Source organism: Phocoena sinus, chromosome 4, assembly GCF_008692025.1.
Source record: "Phocoena sinus isolate mPhoSin1 chromosome 4, mPhoSin1.pri, whole genome shotgun sequence".
NCBI lineage: Eukaryota > Metazoa > Chordata > Mammalia > Artiodactyla > Phocoenidae > Phocoena > Phocoena sinus.
In genome coordinates this window covers 17,499,757-17,521,514 of record NC_045766.1, presented here as the reverse complement: position 1 = coordinate 17,521,514, position 21,758 = coordinate 17,499,757, and the positions used below count along the sequence as shown (strand labels likewise).

Below are 21,758 nucleotides of genomic sequence, written 5' to 3'. Positions count from 1 at the left end.
AAATGTAATAGTTTGGATCTACCAATCCCAAACTCCCAGTCCATCCTTCTCCCTGCCCAACTTGAGTCTGTTTCTGTTTTGTAGATAGGTTCATTTGTGCCATATTTTAAATTCCACATATAAGTGGTATCATATATTTGTCTTTCTCTTTCTGACTTCACTTAGTATGACAATCTCTAGTTGCATCCATGTTGCTGCAAATGGTATTATTTTGTTTTTTTTGTGGCTGAATAGTATTCCATTGTATATATTTACTACATCCTCTTTATCCATTCCTCTGTCGATGGACATTTAAGTTGTTTCTATGTTTTGGCTATTGTGAACAGTGCTGCTATGAACATAGGGGTGCATGTATCTTTTGAATTATAGTTTTGTCCAGGTATATTCCCAGGAGGGGGATTGCTGGATTATGTGGTAATTCTGTTTTTAGTTTTCTGAGTAGCCTGCATACTGTTCTCCATAGTGGTTGTACCAGCTTACAGTTCTCCCCAACAGTGTAGGAGTTCCCTTTTCCCCACATCCTCTCCAGCATTTGTTATTTGTAGACTTTTTAATGATGGCCATTCTGACTGGTGTGAGGTGGTACCTCAGTGTAGTTTTGATTTGCATTTGTTTAATAATTAGTGATGTTGAGCATATTTTCATGTGCCTATTGGCCATCTGTATGTCTTCTTTGGAGAAATGTCTATTACGGTCTTCTGCCCATTTTTCAATTGGGTTATTTGTTTTTTTGTTGATGAGTTGCATGAGTTTTTTGTATATTTTGGAGATTAAGCCTTGTCTGTTGCATCATTTGCAAGTATTTTCTCCCATTTGGTAGGTTGTCTTTCTTTTTTTTTTATGGTTTTCTTTGCTGTGCAAAAGCTTGCAAGTTTGATTAGGCCCCATTTGTTTATTTTTGTTTTTATTTATATTGCCTTGGGAGTCTGACCTAAGAAAACATTGGTACAATTTATGTCAGAGGATGTTTTGCCTATGCTCTCTTCCAGGAGTTTTATGGTATGTTGTCTTATGTTTAAGTCTTTAAGCCATTTTGAGTTTATTTTTGTGCATGGTGTAAGGGTGTGTTCTAACTTCATTGATTTACATGCAGCTGTCCAACTTTCCCAGCACCATTTGCTGAAGAAACTTTCTTTTTCCCCTTGTATATTCTTACCTCCTTTGTCAAAGATTAATTGACAATAGGTGTGTGGTTTATTTCTGGGTTCTCTATTCTGTTCCATTGATCCATATGCCCGTTTTTGTACCAGTACCACACTGTTTTGATTACTGTAGCTTTGTAGCATTGTCTGAAGTCTGGGGAGTTTTGCCTTTGTTTTTTTCCTCAGGATGGCTCTAGCACTTCTGGGCCTTTTATGGTTCCATATAAATTTTTGGATTATTCTAGTTTTGTGAAAAATGTCATGGGTAATTTTATAGGGATCGCATTAAATCTGTAGAATGCTTTGGGTAGTATTGCCATTTTAACAATGTTAATTCTTCCAGTTCAAGAGCATGGGATATCTTTCTATTTCTTTGAATCCTCTTTTATTTCCTTTATTAATGTCTTATAGTTCTCAGCATATAAGTCTTTCACCTCCTTGGTCAGGTTTATTCCTCAATTTTTTTTGGGGGGGGGTGCAATTTTAAAAGGTGTTTACATTCCCTTTCTGATATTTTGTTGTTAGTGTAAAGGAATGCAACCGATTTCTGAATGTTAATCTTCTATCCTGCTACTTTGCTGAATTTATTTGTTAGATCTAGTAGTTTTTGTGTGGAGTCCTTAGGGTTTTCTATATATAGTATCATGTAATCTGCATATAGTGACAATTTTACCTCTTCCCTTTCAATTTGGATACCTTTTATTTCTTTTTCTTGTCTGATTGCTGTGGCTAAGAATTCCAATACTATGTTGAAAAGAAATGGTGAGAGTGGTCATCCTTGTCTTGTTCCAGATTTTAGTGGGAAGGCTTTCAGCTTTTCATCATTGATTATTATATTGGCTGTGGGTTTCTCATAAATGGCTTTAATTATGTTGAGATATGTTCCCTCTATTCCCACTTTGGTAAGAGTTTTTATCATGAATGAATGTTGAATTCTGTCAAATGCTTTTTCTGCATCTTTTGAGATAATCATGTGGTTTTTGACTTTTCTTTTATTAATGTGCTGTATTGCACTGATTGATTTGCATATGTTGAACCGTCCTTGTGAACCTGGGATGAATCCCACTTGGTCATAGTGTATGATCTTTTTTATGTGTTGTTGGATTCTTTTTGCTAATATTTTGCTGAGGATTTTTGCATCTATATTTATCAAAGATATTGGCCTATAATTTTCGTTTTTGGTGGTGTCTTTGTCTACTTTTGGTATCAGGGTGATGGTGGCTTCATAGAATGTCTTTGGGAGTGTTCCCTCCTCTTCAGTCTTTTGGAAGAGTTTGAGAAGAATCAGTGTAAGTTCTTTGTATGTTTGGTAGAATTCACCTGTGAAGCCATCTGGTCCTAGACTTCTGTTTGTAGGAAGTATTTTTATTACAGATTCTATTTCACTTCTAGTGATTGGTCTGTTCAAATTATCTATTATTGATTCAATTTTGGTGGTCTGTATGCTTCTAGAAAGTTATCCATTTCTTCTAAGTTGTGAAATTTGTTAGCATATAATGGTTCATAGTATTCTCTTATGTTTTTTGTATTTCTGCGGTATCAGTTGATACTTCTTCTTTTTCATTTCTCATTTTGTTTATTTGGGTTCTCTCTCTTTTCTTCTTGGTGAGCCTGGCTAGAGGTTTGTCAATTTTGTTTACCCTTTCAAAGAACCAGCTCTTGGTTTTGTTGATTTTTTCCTTTTTTTTTTTAATCTCTATTTTATTTATTCCCTTCCCAATCTTTATTATTTCCTTCCTTCTGCTGACTTTAGGTTTTGTTTGTTCTTCTTTTTCTAATTCTTTTAGGTGATAGTTTAGGTTGTTTACTTGAGATTTTTCTTGTTTTTTGATGGAGGCCTATATCACTATAATTTCCCTCTAAGAACTGCTTTTGCTGTGTCCCATAGATTTTGTATGGTTGTGTTTTCATTGTTGTTTGTCTCAAGGTAGATTTTAATTTCCTTTTTGATTTCCTCATTGACCCATTGGTTTTTTAGTAGCATGTTATTCAGTCTCCAACTAATTGTTCTTTTCTCGTTTCTTTTCCTGTGGTTGATTTCTAATTTCATGCCATTGTGGTCAGAGAAAATGCTTAAAATAATTTCTGTACTCTTAAATTTGTTGAGGTTAGTTTTGTGACCTAGGATGTGGTCAGCCCTAGAGAATGTTCTGTGTGCACTCAAAAAGAATGTGTATTCTGTTTGTTGTGGAGTGTTGTTGTTTGCTTTTTTTTGGATGTAGTATCCTGAAACTATCAATTAAGTCTAACTGTTGTATCATTTAGGACCTCTGTTACCTTGTTGATTCTCTGTCTGGAAGATTTGTCCATTGATGTGAGTGGGGTGTTAAAGTCTCCTACTATTGTATTCCCATCAATTTCTCCCTTTATATCTGTTAGTATTTGTTTTATGTATCGGAGGTGCTCCTATATTAGGTGCATATATGTTGATAAGTACAAAATCATCTTCTTGTATTGATTCTTTTATCATTATGTAGTGTCCTTCTTTATCTTTCTTTATAACCTTTGCTTTAAAGTCTATTTTGTCTGATATGAGTATTGCAACTCCTGCTTTCTTGTCATTTCCATTTGCATGAAATATCTTTTACCATTCCCTCTTTCTCAATCTATGTGTATCCTTTGCCCTAAGGTGGGTCTCTTGTAGGCAGCATATTGTAGACTCTTGTTTTTTCTATCCGGTCTGCCACTCTATGTCTTTTGATTGGAGCATTCAGTCCATTGACAGTTAAGGTAATTATTGATATATATGTATTTATTGCCATTTAAAACCTTGTTTTCCAGTTGATTCTTTGTTTCTTCTTTGTTCCTTTCTTTTTCTGTTTTTCTTTTTGTGGTTTCATGATTTCCTTTTATTTTATGCTTGTGTTCTTTCTTCGGTTTTTGTGAATCTATTGTATGTTTCTCATTTGTGGTTGCCCTGTTTTCAAGTATGTTAACCCCTTCCCATATATGCTTGCTTTAGACTGGTAGTCATATAGGCTCAAACACATTTAAAAAAAAGAAAAAGAATCTGCATTTTCTTACTCTCCTTCCCCACATTTTATGATTTTGATGTCCCTTTCTACATCTTCATGTTTATCCCTTTGCTGTTCCTTGTGTTTATCATTGCTTTCACAAATAGGGTTGTTTTTTTTTTTTCTTTTTGATCTCTATACTGGCTCATTTAAGTGATTTACTTTCCAATTGTGATTTCCTCCTTCCTATTTCTTCTTGCTGCTTCTTTTCTATTTAGAGATGACCTTTCCATATTTCTTTCAGGATAGGTTTAGTATTGCTGTTTTCTTTCAATTTTTGCTTGTCTGAGAAATTATTTATTTCTCCTCCTATTCTACATGATAATTTTGCTGAGTAGAGTATTCTAGGTTGCAGATTTTTCTCTTTCAAGACTTTGAATATATTTTGTACGCCCTCCTGGCCTGCAGTGTTTCTGTAGAGAAATCAGCTGATAGTCTTATGGGGGTTCCCTTGTAAAGAACTCTTGGTTTTTCTCTTGCTGCCTTTAGAATCCTCTCTTTATCTTTAACTTCTGCCATTTTTATTATAATATGTCTTGATGTAGGTCTGTTTGGCTTCATCTTCTTTGGGACCCTCCGTGCTTCCTGTATCTGGATATCTGTTTCCTTCTTTTAGTTTGGGAAATTTTCAGCCATAATTTCTTCAAATACATCTTCAATCCCCTTTTCTCTTTCTTCTCCTGGAATCCCTGTTATGCATAGATTGACCTGCTTTATATTATCCCATAGGTCTCCTATGTTGCTTTAACTTTTTTTTTTCATTTGGCTTTCTCTCTTCTGTTTTGATTGAGTAATTTCCATTAGTCTATCTTCCAGGTCACTTATTCTTTCTTCTGCATTATTCATTCTGCTATTCATTGCCTTGAGCTCAGCTTTTGTCTCAGCAAATGAATTTTCTAATTTTTATTGTCTCCTCCTTGTAGTTTCAAGTTCCTTTTTACAGTAATCTGCCTTTCTGTTGATAGCCTTTCTTAATTCCTTCAGTATTTTCATTACCTCCTTTTTTAACTCGGTGTCTGTTAGACTGAGGAGGTCTTTTTCATTGTTCCTGCAGGCAATTTTTTTGGTCTTTTAACTAAGAGTGGTTCCTCTGCTTTTTCATTTTGCTTATATTTCTCTTACTCTGTGAGTTCAGGAGAAACAATTATCTACTGCGGTCTTGGAGTGCTATTTATAAGCAGGAGAATCCCTGTGTAGCTTGTGTGGGTTCAGTATTTTTTTGACATGAGTGCTGTTTTTGGTTTGGATGCTTGCTGTCTCTTTCTTAGCATGTGCTGGCTGTTATCCCCTTGATCGGGGTGTGCAGGTGCATGCTCCCAGGGAGGCAGGGGCAAGAGTTGGCTCCCGGTCGCAAGTTTCTCTGCAATGGCGGCAGCAGGTCATGTGTCCCTGGGGAAGTTGGCCCTAGATCTTGGGACCATAGGTGGCAGCGGTGTGTTGTGCACCCCGTGGAGGCGGGGGCAGTGGTTGGCACCAGGTTGCAGGGCCCTTGTCAGCAGTGGTTGGCTGTGCGCACTCCCGGGGAAGTTGGTCCCACTTCATGGGACCCTCTGCAGTGGTGGGCCGTGCCAGCTCCTGGAAAGGTGAGGGCAGTGATCTGCACCCCCGCTCACAGGACCCTTGAAAGTGGCAGCAGCAACGGCAGCGTTCCGCACCTGCCTCTGGAGTCCGAGATGTCAGCCATGGCTCACGCCTGCCTGCCTCTGGAGCTCATATAGGCAGTGCCCTGCTGCCTGTGAGCATGCAGAGAAAGAAGCTCCTATGGCAGGCCCACCCTTCTCCTCTCATGCCCCCCAACAATGGTCCCTTGCCTCTGGTGGGCCCAGGCTTCTTCCCAGATGCCCTCAGTTGTGGCACCCTGCACCCTACCCCCCTCAGGCTTTGTTCACACAGCCAACCCCAGTCCTCTCCCCGGGGTCTGACCTCCAAAGCCCGAGCCTCAGTACCCAGCCCCCACCTGCCCCAGCGGGCAAGTGGACAAGCGTCTCAGGCTGGGGAGTGCCGGTCAGCATTGACCTGTGCAGGTCTGTCTCTGCTTTGCCCTCCACACACCTGTTGCTGTGCTCTCCTCCAAGGCTCTGAAGCTACCCCTCTGTCCCCGCCAGTGGACAGAGGGATTGAGGGGACTTCCCAGTGTGCAGAAACCTTTCCTTTTTCACAGCTCCCTCCCAGAGGTTCAGGCCCATTCCCGATTCCTTTCTCTCTCTTTTTCTTTTGCCCTGCCCAGTTACATGGAGAGTTGCTTGCTCTCTTGGAAGTCTGAAGTCTTCTGCCAGCATTCAGTAGATGTTCTGTGAGAGTCATTCCACACATAGATGTATTTTTGATGTATCTGTGGGGAGAAGGTGAGCTCCACGTCCTACTCCTCTGCCATGTTGATCCGGTTCCCCGAGGATTTATTTTTTAAATAATAGTGTGCTAAGTATTATCAAAGAAAACCACAAAATTACATAAATTATAATGAAAGTTCCCAAGGGAATTTTATAGGCCATTTTTGCTATAAAAGAGCGTTCAGAGTGTAGGGAGATCATCATAAGTTGGTTGGTCAGTTTCGGTGACTAATTTTTAATTGAGGATTAAAAGGGATTCTTATTTCCCACCTCATTTGAAGGAAAATCCAGTTAGTGTGTACATAGTGAATTTTTTCCTGAATATATTTATTTTCCCTATCAATTCAGATTCTTTTGTCTATAGTAATAAATCCCAAACTCGATTTTGTTTTCTTTTTCCAGTCCTCATGTGGTACTGGGGACCTTTACATCTAAGCCTCATCTCAGATGCATCCAATTAAATTTTACTGGTGTGAGAGATATTAGAATTACACCTTGTGCCCTCATGCAGGCATATCCATACTACTAAATCCAAGCAGACAAGCTTTTTAGTAGAAATAAGTTTAAAGTCTTTCATTTTTATTCCCTACTACTACCATACCAGTTTTCCTCCTCTCCTCACCTCCCTAATAGAGTATTCTACTGAATTTCAATAACAGTAACAATTACCAGTTTTAACAGAACTTATGTATGTCCACAAATTCTGGGGAAAACACCAATTTGATGTGGCTTATCAAAAAATAAACAGTCTCCCCAAACTCCCCAAATTAAAACTTTAATTTGATTTAAAAATCAATTTAAAACAAATCACTAAACTGTGTCTGTCTGTAGAAATCCTCTGTCCAGATAAAGGAAGAGGTAGGTTTCTCTTGTACATTGTTGATAAAATGATTTAAGGAGTAAGTAGTGTTTTCGATAGGATGATTTTATAAACCTCTCCTGTGATCTCCAATTGCTTTACTTAGAAAAGAGTGTAAGTATTAAATATTTATTTCTAAACTTTCCTTTTTGTCATTCCCTTTCTGATCACCTTGTACTTTTTTTCTCTGAAGATTAATTTCCTTTCTCTCCTTTTAATCATCTGGTTGAAAGTGTTCATTGTATAGGCTGTAACCTCTGTCTTCAGACTCATCCTGTGCATTTTCAAATGAGCTGATAAAATTTCTTCTCATTTTTTAAAAAATTACATTTTAATTATCAATTGCATTTTTCCATTTTTGTTGAGATATAATCGACATTTAGCATTGTGTTAGTTTAAGGTATGCAACATAATGATTTGATATTCTTTGTCTTGACTTTAGAATTTTAGAGGTTATAACCTAGTCTACCCTCCTATAAATAAGACAAACTTTTTTCATACTGCCAATTTGTGTAAGTTCTGCAGTATTAAATTTTGGTCATTAGAAAGATGGACAATCTCTAACAGCTAAAGGAGTTATTAGAAATTCAGTTCATCTTTCTGTTGACCAAAACTTATTTCTAAATTCCTACCCATTGGTTTTAGTTCTGACATTGAGGGTGACACAGAATAGGTCTAATTTAGATACAGCTTTAGTAATCTCTGTGCTCTGCACTAAGTATCTTACTCTCTTTTTGTATTTATGCTCATGACACTAGATTACCTTTCTTTGTCCTTTCCAGTTTGTAAATATGACTGTACTGTTTTTTGCTTTTAGCTTATGTGTACAATTCTTCTACTTTCTTGCAAATGCTTGATTGCTTACATCAAAATCTCAGTGCTTGGGTGGGATTTATTTTCAGTTAGTCCATCTTTGTGTTCACTCATCCCATGTTCTGTTTCTCAAGTTTACCAAAAACCTTTTAGCTCTGTATATGTCAAGCAAATGACATCTGTTGCCGATCACTAGAAGTAGAAGTTCAGATTCTTTGCCCACTGCATACTGATCACCAAGGAAGACACAACACAGTCAAGCATTGGATGGAACAATGCTTTACTCATATGGAGAAGGGACAGACAGAGCAAGATTAGCTTCAGTAGTGTCAGTCCCCCATGGTCCAGCAGTCAACACAGAGCAGTTGCCCTGCATGCACCACTCTTGTGCCACAGAACTAAGGACCCTATTCTGTCCTCTCAGGGGACAGATTTAATAGTGGGGTTGGCCAGGTGCCATATGATGCACACACTTAAGCAGAACAAAAGAAGACACACTGAGTCTAAAACGGGAGTGATATTCCCACACAAGGTGATAAACCCAGCACAGTCCATGAAGACTCTTATTACTTGATAAGGAAGTATTCCAGACCCAAGGCCTCTTCCTGTGAAGCCAAGTGTGGGTCAAAACACTGTACAGGAGACTGCCTTTCCCAACAGTCTACCCCTCACCCCTGCTCGACCACTGACATGGCAGATAAAGCATGTCAATCACCCACCCCAAACTTGAAGGCAGAATTGGGTTCACCAGGGTCCCAGAACAATCTGTTTGGATGTGGAGTGTTCATAGAGCCTTCCTGTCATTAGGAAACAACACTTTACCAGGCCCGTTAGGAGAGCCAGACCCAGGAAGACAGTCAAGCCACCCTAGAGGGTGGTCTTCAATGTGGATTAAGCCAGCTAAAGAGGTCAAATTGTGAGTTTGGGGAGACTGTGTGTGTACAGTTGATAACCATCCCTCCTGAGCATGGATGTTCATCAGCTCAGTTTTCAGCTTCCCCAAATTGTTGACGTATACACAGTAAGAAATGCTGACAATAACACAAACACCACCTTGTTCTGCCAGCAGGTAATTGAGGGCTATTTAGTTATCCATCACCACCTTGACTAGTGAGTTCAGTGAGTCTCATTGGCTTGGATGGCTTGGGCATAGTGTTAGCTATTTCTGCCATGGTTGAGGACAGGACTCCATTTTTTTCTAGGGCCTGCATACCTATTCCCAGTATTAGAATTTGGATAGCAGAATGAAACCAGTGGTTAGTTTGTCTTCCCAGGAGGATACTGTGAGCCACTTTGTAGTACATCAGCAGAAGGGGTCCTTTTCAGCCCTCTCTGCAGTTGCTGACATGGACAGTCAGCCTTAGAACTCTGAGGCAACAATCCTTCCCCTGGAGGCAGATATTCTATTGCCCATTGGGGTCCACAGAGAAATACATAACCCTGAGGGGTGCAGGGGACACATGTCAGGGATTTTGTTCTGATAATGCTGACTAGTCCAGTTATATACAGCCTTGGCTTGCTTTTACCATGTGGTTGCAGGGAGAGAAAAATTACATACTGGGCATCCAAGTCCAAAATGTCGGTATAGATCAGTAATAAGCATTCTTGTACAGGGTTTTTTTTCTGTCACATCATAGGAAATATTAAAGTAAGGGACTCCGGAGCATGCCTGCATCTGGGCCTGTATCAAAGGAGTGACCCAGCTATTTGACCCATTGACAACTTGAGGAAGTTCTGAGCAGTTTTGTGTCAGCCAGGCCATTACAGTGGGAATGCGGAACGAGAAGGAATTCATTCTGTGATGACAAATCCCAGCATTGTTTAAGTTTGCCTCCTCTGACTATGGCTGTTGTTGTAACAGACACAGCAGATGATTCTGTAGGAGTGAGAAGAGGAAAGATTAATGTTTCTACTCCTCTCCCACTTCATGAATCTTCTCAGGCCAGAGCTACTCTGGTCTACTGCTTGTGATACTAGCTGCCCTGGTATTGTAACCCAAGCCAGATGTTACCTCCTCTGTGGGCACCCAGTGCCTTTGTGGCTTGACACAAACTTTTTGGCCTCAGTTGGCCAGTCTAGGGAAGGGCTGCACAAACTTGACATGTCTGTTAACGTCACCCACCTGATTGAAAGGGTCAGTGTGCCCAGTACTACTAGAAGGACCCTCGCTAGCACCCTGATACTCCTTGATTTCATCTCCCACCTTTTTGGTATCCCATAGGTAAGGAGGTTCCCCAAGGTATGTATCATATCCAGACTAGAGTCAAGGAGCCCTGTCTGGGGTACAGTCGTAGGCAGAACTGCAGATCACCCCAAAGACGTACACTCCAACAGGAAAAAAGAAGAATGAATGACATGTTGAGATTGTGATTTTGCAGGCACAGCCTAAGCACATGGCTGCCTAGTCTACTTCCACCACAACCATACTCAGTATTTCCCAATGTGTGTTGCAGTGCCTGTTTTCCTTGCACTGGAGTGTCTAGTAGCCATAGTCCCTGAGAGTGTGCCCATTGTTGTCTTGCTTGGGCAGTGAAGGATGTTCCTTGGTCAGAGTGAAGTCCCATGGGGTATCCAAAAATATGACATAAATTTTATTCAAGGACAGCTATGTTTCAGCATCCACATGCCAGACTGGAGTAGCTATACAATAGCCTGACTAGGTGTTATGGCAGTGAGGCATCATCTTTGCCTGTGGCTGGTGGTCAGGGGTTTAATGTGAACAATCTGCCAGATCCAGGTGAGTCCCAGTCCTTGGTTAATGTGTCCCAGTTCTTCTCTCTGGATGATTTGAGTATATTGACAAAAATCACAAGATTGTACTACATCCTTAGACTTCTGGGTTATCTCTTGGGCTCTGGCCCATTTTTGCATCTGAAGTAGACTCCTTTTTCCATAGATGTACCCACCAGGCAATTGTTGCAGCCCACTGGGCACAAACTTGATCGACACGAGTTCCATTTATGTTTTTATTTTAAGTTCCTTTGCAAACACAAATGTGTGGTCCTTCACAAAAACATGCTACTAAAAAAAGAACAAAAAAAGTCAATGAAGAAATTAAAGAGGAAATCAGAAGACACCTCAAGACAAATGAAAATACAGCTTGCCAAAATCTATGGGATGCAGAAATGCAGCTCTCAGAGGGAAGTTTATAGTGATACAGGCCTACAAGAAACAAGAAAAATCTCAAATAAACAACCTAACCTACCATCTGAAAGAGTTAGAACAAAGCCCAAAGTCAGCAGGAGGAAGGAAAAATAAAGATCAGAGAGGAAATATAAAAATAGAGACCCCCCCCAAAAAAGACAATAGAAAAGATAAATGAAATCAAGAGCTAGTCTTCTGCAAGCATAAACAAAATTGATAAGCCTTTAGCTAGGCTCGTTAAGAAAAAAAGAGAACCCAAATAAACAAAATAAGAAAAGAAAGAGGAGAAATTACAACTTATACTCAGATATACAAAAAACTCATAAGAGTATATTATGAATGGTTATATGCCAACAAATTGGAAACCTAGAAAAAAATGGGTAAATTTCTAGAAACGTACACTTTTCCAAGACTGAATCTGGAAGAAATAATCTGAGCAGACAAGTCACTAGTAGTGAAATTGAATTAGTAATCAAAAAGTTCCCAGCAAATAAAAGTCCAAGACCTGATGGCTTCACAGGGGAATTCTACCAAACATGTAAAGAAGAGCTACTATCTATCCTCAAACTATTACAGAAAATTGAGGAACACTTCTGAATTCATTCCATGAGGCCACCATTACCCTGATACCAAAACCAGACGAAGATATTACCAAAAAAAAGAAAATTACAGACCAATATCTCTGATGAATATAGATGCAGAAATTCTCAACAAAATATTAGCAAACCTAATTCAACAATATATAAACAGGATCATACACCATGATCAACTGGGATTTACTATAAGGATGCAAGGATGGTTTAATATCCACAGATCAGTCAGTGTAATACACCACATTAACAAAATGGAGACTACAACCACATCATCATTTCAATAGACATAGAAAAGGCATTCGACAGATTTCAACACTTATTCATGATAAACACTCTAATCAAAGTTGATATCAAGGAAACATATGTAAACATAATAAAGGCTATTTGTGACAAACCCACAGTTGACATCATACTCAACAGTGAAAAGCTGAAAGCTTTTCCTTTAAAATCAGAAACAAGAATGCTCACTCTTGCCACTTCCATTTAACATAGTATTGGAAGTCCTAGCCATGGCAATCAGAGAAGAAAAAGAAATAAAAGACATCTAAATTGGAAAGGAAGAAGTAAAACTGTCACTGTTTGCAGATAACATGATACTATATATAGAAAACCCTAAAATGACCACCAGTATACTATTAGAAGTAATAAGTGAATTAAGTAAAGTTGCAGGACACAAGATTAATATACAGGAATCTGTTGCTTTTCTATATACTAGTAATGAACTATCAGAAAGAGAAAGCAAGAAAACAACCCCATTTAAAATTGCATCAAATGGAACAGAATAGAAAATCCAGAGATAAACCCATGCACGTGTGGTCACCTAATCTATGACAAAGGGGCAAGAATATAAAATGGAGAAAAGACAATCTCTTTGATAAGTGGTGCTGGGAAAACTGGACAGCTACATGTAAACGAATGAAATTAGATACTATAAATCTCTTAGACGAAAACATAGGCAGAACACTCTTCGACATAAATCACAACAACATCTTTTTCAATCCACCTCCTAGAGTAATGAAAATAAAACCAAAAATAAACAAATGGGACCTAATTAAACTTAAAAGCTTTTGCACAGCAAAGGCTGTGCAAAACAATAAACAAGACGAAAAGACAACCCTCAGAATGGGAGAAAATATTTGCAAGCAAAACAATCAACAAGGGATTAATCTCCAAAATACACAAACAGCTCATGCAGCTCAATATCCAAAAAACAACCAACCCAGTCACAAAATGGGTAGAGGATGTAAATAGACATTTCTCCAAAGAAAACATACAAATGGCTAAAAAGCACATGAAAAGATACTCAAAATCACTAATAGAGAAATGCAAATCAAAACTACAGTGAGGTATCACCTCACACTGGTCAGAATGGCCATCATCAAAAAAATCTGCAAACAATAAATGCTGGAGAGGGAGAAAAAGGAACCCTCCTACACTGTTGGTGGGAATGTAAACTGGTACCTCCACTGTGGAGAACAGTATGGAGGTTCCTTAAAAAACTAAAAATAGAGCTACCATATGACCCAGCAATCCCACTCCTGGGCATATATCCAGAGAAAACCATAATTTGAAAAGATACATTCACCACAGTGTTCATTGCAGCACTATTTACAGTAACCAGGACATGGAAGCAACCTAAATGTCCATCGACAGAGGAATGGATAAAGACGATGTGGTATATATATACAATGGAATATTACTCAGCCATAAAAAAGAACAAAATAATGCCATTTGCAGCAACATGGATGGACCTAGAGATTGCCATACTGAATGAAGTAAGTCAGACAGAGAAAGACAAGTATCATATGATATCATTTATATGTGGACTTCGAAAAAGGGTACAAATGAACTTATCTACAAAACAGAAATAAAGTTACAGATGTAGAAAATAAACTTATGGTTACCAGGGGGTAAGTGGGGGAGGGATAAATTGGAAGACTGGGATTGATACATACACACTACTATATATAAAATAGATAACTAATGATGACCTACTGTATAGCACAGGGAACTATACTCAATACTCTATAACAGACTATATGGGAAAAGAATCTAAAAAAAGAGTGGATATATGTTTATGTATAACTGATTCACTTTGTTCTACACCTAAAATTAACACAACATTGTAAATCAACTGTACTCGAATAAAAACTTTTTTAAGTTTTTATCAAAAAGAATAAGATACCTAGGAATAAGCTTAAGCAAGATGGAAGACCTGTACTCTGTAAACTATAAAACATTGATGACAATAACTGAAGATGATACAAAAAAATGAAAAGATATCCCTTGTTCTTGGATTGGAAGAATTAATATTGTTTAAATGGCTATACTACCCAAAACAATCTTCAGATTGCAGTCCCTATCAAAATACCCATGACATTTATCACATAACTAGAACAAATAATCCTAAAACATATATGGAATCACAGAAGACCCTGAATAGCCAAAGCAATCTTTAGAAAAAAGAACAAAGCTGGAGGTATCATGCTTCGTGACTTCAGACTACACTACGAAGCTACATTAATCAATACAGTATAGTACTAGTACAAAACCAGACACATAGTTCAATGGAACAGAATAGAGAGCCCAAAAATAAGCCCATGCACATATAGTCAGTCTTCAACAAAGGAGGCAAGACTGTACAGTAGAGAAGATACACTCTCTTCAATAAGTGGTTTGGGAAAACTGGACAGCTACATGTAAAAGAATGAAATTAGAATATTTTTTCACACCATATACAAAAATAAACTCAAAATGAATTAAAGACCCAAGTGTAAGACCTGAAACCATAAAACTCCTAAATGAAAACACAGGCAGGACACTCTTTGACATAAATTGTAGCAGTATTTTTTTGGATCTGTCTCCTAAGGCAAAGGAAACAAAAGCAAAAATAAACAAATGGGACCTAATTAAATTTAAAATCTTTTGCAAATCTTTTAAGCAAAGGAAACCATCAACAAAATGAAAAGACAACCTACTAAATGGGAGAAAATATTTGCAAATGATATGGCAGATAAGGGGTTAATACCCAAAATATATAAACAGCTCATACAACTAAATATTAAAAAACCAAACAGCCTGATTTTAAAATGGGCAGAAGACCTGAATATACATTTTTCCAAAGAAAGCATACAGATGGCAAACAAGCACATGAAAGGATGCTCAACATTGCTAATCACCATAGAAATGCAAATCAAAACCACAGTGAGATATCACCTCATGCCTGTCAAAATGGATGTCATCAAAAATACCACAAGTAACAAATGTTGTCCAGGATGTGGAGAAAATGAAACCCTTATACACTGTTGGTGGGAATGTAAATTGGTACAGCCACTATGAAAAACGGTATGGAGGTTTCTCAAAAAACTAAAAATAGAACTACCATGTGATGTAGCAATTCTACTCCTAGTTTTATGTCCAAAGAAAACAAAAACACTAATTTGAAAAGACATGTGCATTCCAGTGTTCGTAACAGCATTATCTGCAGTAGCCAAGATAAGGAAGAAACTTAAGTGTTCATCAACAGATGAATGGATAAAGATTTGGTATATATACATTGTATGTGTGTGTGTGTGTGTGTATATATATACACACACACACATACATACATACATACATACAATGGAAGATTACCCAACCATATAATAGAATGAAATTTTGCCATTTGCAACAACATGGATGGACTTGGAGGGTATTATGCTTAGTGAAATAAGTCAGACAGAGAAAGACAAATTCTGCATTTTCACCTTATATGTTATATCTAAAAAATTAAATGAATGAATATAACAAAACAAACAGACTTACAGATATAGGGAACAAACTAGTGGTTACCTGTGGGGAGGGCCAGGATAGGGGTAGGGATTAAGAGGTACAAACTACTATGTATAAAACAAGTAAGCTATAAGGATGTACTGTACAACATAGGAAATATAGCCAATATTTTATAACTTTAAATGGTGGGTAAATCTATAAAATACTGAATCAGTATGTTGTACACCTGAAAGTAATAATTATAAACCAACTTAACTTCAATAAAAATTTAAAAATAAAAAAAAGATCCTTTGCCATGAGTATCTACATAAGTGACATGTTTTTTTCTTCCCAGGGAGCAAGCTGCGGCCATAGTTCTTTTCCGTATATGGGGGATCCATTAATAGTCCAGTCTTTTAGTTGCCATTTGCCTGACCAGATGGCTAAGTCATTGGCAACAGCCCATTTGTTGGTGAAAAATGTATCAAGGAATGGTAGTAGAGGTGGCCTGCACTGCCATTACCACAGTGCAGAGCTTGACCTATTGGAATGCCCACACCTGATAGTCAAAAGATGGCCATTTACTGGTTCAGATGGTAGCTGCAACCCAGCAGACCTCATCTGCCTTTAGTTTCACAGAGCTGTCAGTAAGCCATGCCATAATGTCATCTTTGAATCTTAGGCCTTAGGAATTGCACCTGCTGTGCCTAGGGCCTGGACTTTATCTGGATTTATAGTCAAATTGGTACTTATCATTCTGTCAGTGACTAAGTGTAGCCACCATGAAATTAGTATTGTAGCCGTGTAGTTAATATAAGGGATGACTAAAATTTCTGTAGTACTTGAGCTTATTGAAGATCAAGCCCTGCCCTCTGGTAGCATATTATAGAAGAATTTAGGTATCCCTGCAGGAGTACAGTAAAAGTATATTGTAGGCTGTTCAGTGAGAACAAAAATTGGTCATGACCTCATTCTGCAGAGGGATCGAGTAGAAGGCATTAGCCAGATCAGTCAACAGCATACTTGTTTTCCATATGGGTTGTACTGTCTCAGTGATGGTGATAATATCAGAAACTGCTAGGGCAAAAGCTGAAACTTCTACATTTATCCTTTGGTAATCTGTCAACTTCCAAACTCTGGAGGCCTTCCTTACTGGCCTGATTGGGCTGCTTGTATTGTCTCGAATTAACAGAGCGATGTCCTTTTCCCCACCGTAGATACAGTATTTTTGTTGAACAACGCACCATGATTTGGCCAGCTCTGGAGCAGGCTAGGAATGCAGCTGGCCCATTAAGCTTGAATTTGTCCTTGTTGTGGTACATACCGCTTGAGGCAATGGTGGTTTTCAGTACCGTACACAGCCAAAATGTTAATAATGCCTATTACGTATTCAATAGTAGGAACCAGGATCATCAGTACCTGAAATGGTCCAAAGAATCTCATCCACAAATACATGTGGACTTGTCTTCCATGGGTAACTACATTCTTCCCAGACCTACTATTTTAATTCTGCCTCTGTGGGGACCTGTCTTTTGGGCACCAGTATCCAAAGGCCCCATAGAAGTTTAGCTCCCCTCTCCCCTTTTCCCTTCTATCTTGACAGGGGCATAGGGCCTCTGGTCCCCAATGGGGACCCAGAGATCTTGGCCCCATCCCTGTGTTATTCAGCCCTAGATAGTTAAAGTCTGCAGTGCCCCTTCATCAAACAGATGCACCAACCAGGCTGTATGAGACTCCCCTGGCTCCTGTTCATATCCGTCCTTCAGTTTCCATATTTCACTTTCGAAGAAGGACTTCATTTCAACACTTTTGTTTTCAGCAATGCCATAGGTGGTTTTGCATTGAGTGAAACAGGTTTTATTTGAGGCCTGTAAGCCACCTGGATCAGGTAAAATTTCCTGCATGGGACCCCTTTATTTCTCTCAGACATCATTTGTGACCCTTAAGACACCTTGAGAGTTGGGGGGCGTGAAATGGGAGCGCAAAGGTGACCAAGAGCCCAGATTATTGTTGCCCTACACTTTTTAGGACCCATTTCACATTTCCACCCTCATGCATTGCACCAGCTTTTCCCTGTTAACAGAGAGATTATCAATATCCCTATTTATCCCCATATGGCCAGAGGGAGGCCAGCACATCAGTCAGTTCATCACCACCACCCCTCCCCCAGAGCCAGCTGCCTAGCCCTTTCATTCTATCATGCCATGGTGTTTTTTGTTGGCAACTGTATCTCTTGGTAAGGGAGTGTTCCAAGGCTAAGGCCTATTCTTATGGAGCCAAGTGGAGGTCTAAAGACTACATGAACAAGACTCTCTTTCCTAATAGTACATAACAGTGTCCCTCTCAAGACTTCTCTTCTCACCAAATGAAAAAGGGGGGGAGGTGTTAAAAGGAAACTTTTGAAGGTGATGAGTATGTTTATTGCCTTGATTATAATAGTACCATGCATGTATGCATATGTCCAAGTGCATCAAACAAACGTGAAGTTTTTTGCATGTCAAATATGTCTCAATAAAATTGTCAAAAAATAACAACAAAGACTATCTTCTCTGTACTCCCTTTACCCCACCACATTAAAAAATAAAATCTGCTCCTTGACAGGCCACCTGAATTTGGTTCATTTATTCCCATTGTGGTGTTAACATTATACATAGGCATTTTAATAACAACCATTATTTTCTTCTAGAAGCATGAAAATTGTCCCTTTAAAATACAACTCATTGGGCTTCCCTGGTGGCGCAGTGGTTGAGAGTCCGCCTGCCAATGTAGGGGACGCGGGTTCGTGCACCGGTCCGGGAGGATTCCATATGCCGCGGAGCGACTGGGCCCGTGAGCCATGGCTGCTGAGCCTGCGCGTCCGGAGCCTGTGCTCCCCAACGGGAGAGGCCACAGCAGTGAGAGGCCTGCGTACCGCAAAAAAAAAAAAAAAAAAAAAATACAACTCATTATGAAATGATGCCATTATGCTATACAATACTTTTTATAGCTCTTAACATTTTTTTCAAAAATAATTTTGCAAAAATGCTGATAGATTAGTGTCTCTGACAAATATGCCCAGCTCCCTCCCTCAACAAATTATTTTATTTTTCTGTTTGTTTTCTTATTTTTATATTATATAGTTATTCATTCAAAAAATATTTATTGAGCAGCAGCTATGGGTTAGGCACTGTTAAATAACATGCAGATCTGAATAAGATTTTGTGTAATAGCAAAACAACAAAACATTTATGTTTTGTAGTAGAAATACCTTCAGAGTATAGTAGAGCCCCCAAATAGAGAAATTAACAAAAATACAACTGATTTTTCATCTAAGTTACTGTTAGACATTATTATTAAGTTATTTAATTAAGTCCCTGTAATGTACCAAGATTTGGTACATTAAAGAGCCAAGATTTGGGAGGAGAAGTAGTTGATTGGGAGGCATCATTGGACAAGGTGTAGATAAAACTTGACTGATGTCTTTGTTCTACCTATAATTTGCTGTGTGAACTTGAATGGATAGAGTAATTTCATCTTTTCTGGCCTTGTTTTTAAATTTAGAGTTACAAGTAAGGAAACTTCTTACATGCTGTCTTACATCTGGGGTTATGATTTTACTTTGGGTCAGCTGTCTTTAGTCTTTTGCTTATCTGTTGTTGATCTCTTGTGATTATAGATACATATTACATAATACTTTTGTTGGCTTTCCACATCTTGCCTCCAGGAAGACCATATCTTGTGAGCCATCTCCATAGATCCCCATGGGCTGCTCTTCAACATTGCTGCCCATTATAATTATTATGCCCACCTTGCATCTACTAGTTAGTTGATGCTACCTTCTTTCTGCTGTTCTGTGATCTCATCATCTTCATTGTACTGGAAGCCAAATTCTGTTTGAGTATCTCCTATTGCCAGCTCTAGCCTACAGAATACAGCTGTTATGGAGTTTCTCAGCAATGCCTGTGCCCCCATCACCAGTCTTTTCTTTATTGCCTTGGTAAACAATATTCTCTGGGCCCTCCTGAGGAACGTACTCAACTAGTAGGTCTTCTGAGTTTATACAACAGATCCTTTATGGCATGCTTTACTTTACTGTGTTTTAAATGCCTTTCTTCACAGTCTGCCACAACGATTCTCGGATCTCTTATTTCATTAATATGCAACGTTGCTTTTTCCAGGAGTCATCCAGCAATGTGTTAGGCCATTTCCATGGGCCTTAAATCCTGAGGCAAGGGAGAGTGCCCTATATCTAAAAACTCTCGTATCCTGTTTGATATTCCCATTTCCAGTCCAGTATCTTCAGCAGACACTCTCTTGGTTCTTACTGGTTCAAGTTGGCCCATTCCTGCAGCACCTATAGCATATAATCCTTCTCCTCCTTTAGCAGACCCAGCACTTCCCCATTTGGGCTATGCTGAAATTTGACCTTAGCTTGGAGCTACAAGGGAAGGTTAGTATAGAGCATGAGGAGGGCTACTAGCATTGTCCTTAAGGTACTTGCTTCGCTTGAGGTTTCCATATATTCGAGGGGAGGGGTGGGTGGAGGAGGCATGCTACCCTCTAACATGAAACTTATTTGCAGACCCACAAGTTCATGGGAAACTTGGAGTTGAAGGTTATCAGCTGCATCCACCAGTTATTCTTTGAACTTGCACTTCTTTCCTATATGGCCCTGATTTTGGCGTAGACTTGCCTGGGATGCAAAGTCCCTTAAATTCTGCCACCCTTAAAATTGAGTTCTGGGTCTGGTCTTCAGTATGTTCAGCTCTTTATCTGCAGGAGATAAGGATCTCATTAAATGTTGCCAGTTGTTGATTTAAACTGGTGATTAATTAGCCTGTCATTTTCTCTGTTTAGCATCTCAGTGACAGCCATAGTCCTTAGTCCATAGTCCTTATAGTTATTAATTACCCTCATCCCTCAAATGCTTGGCATGTTGTACAAGCTAAGTGCACATCTCCATTCACCCGCAAGTGAATTAGCAAATGGCTGCTATTCTGTGTCAGAGACTATCGTTAACTTCACTTACAACCAGAAATTGAGTCCTTCCTCATAGTAGTCCTTCCTTCAAGTGATCCAAGCTCAGAATCCCATCATTGAGGTCTGCTTCTTAGGACTACACTTGGTACCAACTGTTCAGGTCACATTCCTTAGAAGCCCAGCCTTAGTCAGAGATTTTTGTGCTAGTGATACATTGAAGTTTGTATTCTCCTGAGAAGCCTCTAAGAAAGTGAGGAATATAGGATTAAGCAGGAGACACACTAACAGAAATGTGGTTTCAGAAGAAATTTTGTTTGAGCATCATCTCAGAAGGAATTTTGAAAAATAAATTGCACCTCAGAGGTTGTACTGTCCTGAGGCAAGGAGGGTGGGCTCTTTTACCCTCCTATATCATTCCCCACTGGCTATGAGCCTCATCCTGAAGGAGGGAAAGGGTGTGGACAGGAGAGGCAAGGTAGAGCATAGGAATCTTTGTACCAGGTGGTTCTTTTCAGCCATGGTCAATTCTCCAGAGAAAGATGCAGGTAAGCGCCATTAGCTGTCAATACAGGAAGAAGCAGGAAGATTAGCCTTGTATATTAGGATTTGGACATCTGGGCGGGGCCTCAACAGCATCTACCAGAGGTTCCTCCTATGTGCTAGAGACTTTACCAGCAAGCATTATCTCATTCAGTGGTGTCTCAATCAGCTTTCAGGAGAGTGATTATGCACATCCATTCACTTATATGAGTTCAGTATCATTGGTAGCTTGAAATTGGCCATGGAGGGAGTAATCACATCACAGAAATCTGCAAGTGCAACAATTCAGGGCCCCATCCCCCAGAGCTAGTTGTTAAAACTTTTACCAGCATTCAAATTTTATAACAACCTTATGAAGTCGGTATCATATTTTATAAATGAGAAAACTGAGTATCAGAGTGATTAATATACTTGTCATCTCTCATGTAGCTACTAAGCTATAGAATTGTAAATCTAGCTTTGTCTGGTTCCAAAACTTGGACTCCTACTGTTACAGCATGTTGCTTTTTTTTTTTTGGCTGCCCCAGGTCTTCATTGGGGCATGTGGGAATCTTTAGTTGGGGCATGTGGACTCTTAGTTGCGGCATGCAGACTCCTAGTTACAGCATGGAGCC

At 39.0% G+C, this 21,758-nt stretch overlaps 1 protein-coding gene across 1 annotated transcript in view; it reads left to right on the top strand.

The window, feature by feature from the left end:
- STAG1 (stromal antigen 1) overlaps nucleotides 1–21,758 on the top strand; it is a 444,727-nt gene that overhangs the window by 314,182 nt on the left and 108,787 nt on the right. The gene's annotated exons all lie outside the window — the stretch shown is intronic.